Here is a 2,704-nt window from a genome sequence, read left to right on the forward strand (position 1 = left end):
TTTTATTCCCCACATTAAAAATGTTACTAGAACCGCCTTCTTCCACCTGCGTAAATCACTAAAATTAGAAACATCTTATCTAAAAATGATGCAGAAAAACTGGTCCATGCATTTGTTACATCTAGACTGGACTATTGCAATGGTTTATTATCTGGGTGTCCAACTACGTCTTTAAAAAGTCTTCAGTTGATCCAAACTGCTGCTGCCAGAGTCTTAACTGGAGTTAGTAGGAGAGATCATATCTCTCCAGTTTTAGCTTCTCTCCACTGGCTCCCTGTCATGTCCAGAATTTAATTCAAAATCCTACTTCTAACCTACAAAGCTCTCAACAACCTAGCTCCATCATATATTACATATCTTATTGTTACATATTTTCCTAACAGAGCACTTCGCTCTCAGGCTGCAGGTTTACTTGTGGTTCCTAGAATTTATAAAAACAGAATGGGAGGCAGATCCTTCAGTTATCAGACTCCTCTCTTGTGGAACCAACTTCCAATCTCTGTCCATGAGGCTGACACATTGTCCAGTTTTAAAACTAGACTTAAAACTTTCTTTTTTGCTAAATCCTATAGTCAGGTTTGGCTTGGGTTTCCTGAGCTGTCTCTTAGTTATGCTAGGTTTCTTCCTTTTAAAAGGGAGTTTTTCCTTTCCACTGTTGCCACTGTGCTTGCTCAGGATGGGAGACTGCAACGAAGCCAAGATTCAACTTGTCTGCTGGATTCCTTAGATAGAGAACTTTGCTAATTGTCTTTTTAATGTATGTGAATGTTCCTGTTCAGTGCCCTGAGACAACTTTGTTGTGATTTGGCACTATATAAATAAACTGAATTGATTTCAAGTTAAGTATTTAGTTTGTAAACTAAATATTTAGCTTGTAAATTAAATATGTAGTTTGGAATTATTACATTTATGAATGTATGAATAACATGGTGAAAATATGACTTTGAAAAAAAAATTCTCATGAAAGGCAATATTGCTGTTAATTTTTGACTGTGGAACTGTATCAATGGCACCCCCATAGTCCTCTGTACAGGATTAGACAGATATTTTGACCTCCTAATTTTTGGGATCTTCTGGATCTCTGTCGTTTAGAGGCTGGATGGGGAGCCAGGAGAGAGGGGGCATAGACTGGGACGAACCAGGACCCTTTTCCTGGTTGACTTAATTTACTCCCACAACCAAAAGTAATATAAGGACAAGTTCTAGATTGTTTCCTTTATTAAGGGTACATTTTTAGTTCTTCCCATTACCCCCCACCCCCCCAAAAAAATAAATAAATAAATAAATAAAATAAAATTCTCAGACTGACAATTGTTGTTGTTTTTTCATTTGTCCTTGTAAGAATGTAAATTGGCAGCATTTTCAAACGTTATTTCTTTTTTTCCACACAGAATATTCACTTTACCTTTGAATCCGTGTCCATACATGTAACAGACACTAGGTGGCAGCATTAAACTGAGCAATCAAGAAGCGTCACTCCTTCAGTTCTAATGTGTCTGAGAGTTTGTGCAGCTGCTCAAATTTAATGCACAGGTTTTAGATTACATCCACCACACAACATACCTGCACAAAGAGCTCATAAACATAATGATTTGTGCATTAATGAAAAACATGAACGGTTTTCATGGCTGACACAAACTGAGGAAAAGAGTAAAAAATGCACAAACAAATAAGCAAGCAAGCAAGCAAACAAACAAAAAAAAATTAAATAGGTTTTTGAGCATTTTGATTTTATACTGTTGAAAACACAACAGGGTAGCTTGCAAAAAATAACCAGCCTTAATAAAATGTACATAAAACATTGAAAAAAGTAAATAAGAATAAAAAAAAATAGAAATAGATTAGCAAACTATTTACAAACCTTGTCAAGTTAAAATCAAACTGCTTGTGTAGCACATTGGATAAACTTTAAATGTTGAAGAAGCATTATAAAATCATTAATTTTACAGTACTATCATGTTGAAATGCATAGATAAATGCAGGATTAGCATGTTTGTGACTTTCAAAAAGTTTAGATAATTATTGGAACCTAAAATTTTAAAAAATATATATTTTTAAACAATATTGGACACGATCCAAAAAAATATTCAAATAAGAAATCAAGTAGACCTCTTATGATTTGTTTAAAAAAAAGAATAAAAAGCTTAAAATTCGACTAGAATTCAGAAAACTTACTACATTTTAAACTAAGATAAGACTACTTCTTAAAGAAACTGAATAACTAAAGTATTTAACGGTTAGATTAAATGGAGCAAAGTGTACTTATGGACTCAGTTTACACCATTCAGAACAACGCTGTTACAAATGTTGAATTCTTGACATACCCCCGTTCATCCTGAACGGGAGGTGCTTATTTTCAGTGCAATGTCATGGATGAAACCAGAATTCCAAAATTGAATTCCAAAATTAACACGAACGGTACTTACTGGATCACAAACCAAACGCACCCGGCGTGCTTCAAAATTCAACGTGGTGACATCACGTCCGTATTGACGAATCACGATCCTCATGGGCGGGCATTGTGAAGCTGGAGTTGAGAGTTAGCAGGCTAACTAGAGAAAGAAAGCTAACGAATCGTGAGAGTAGAAGTAGAGCTAACGTTAAAGGAAAAGACAAGTGTCAAAACAGCAAGGAGAATAGAAATTTTGGAGGACTGATCATTTTCGTGGATGATTACACAAACTGGTTCTAGCTAGTTGGTTCA

The 2,704-nt window shown here is 35.1% G+C and overlaps 1 protein-coding gene across 1 annotated transcript in view; it reads left to right on the forward strand.

Annotated features, from left to right (window-relative positions):
• cant1a (calcium activated nucleotidase 1a) overlaps nt 1–2,704 on the forward strand; it is an 865,245-nt gene that overhangs the window by 233,667 nt on the left and 628,874 nt on the right. The window lies entirely within an intron of this gene.

Source organism: Nematolebias whitei, chromosome 15 (assembly GCF_014905685.2).
Source record: "Nematolebias whitei isolate Nwh7 chromosome 15, NemWhi1, whole genome shotgun sequence".
Classification (NCBI taxonomy): Eukaryota; Metazoa; Chordata; class Actinopteri; order Cyprinodontiformes; family Rivulidae; genus Nematolebias; species Nematolebias whitei.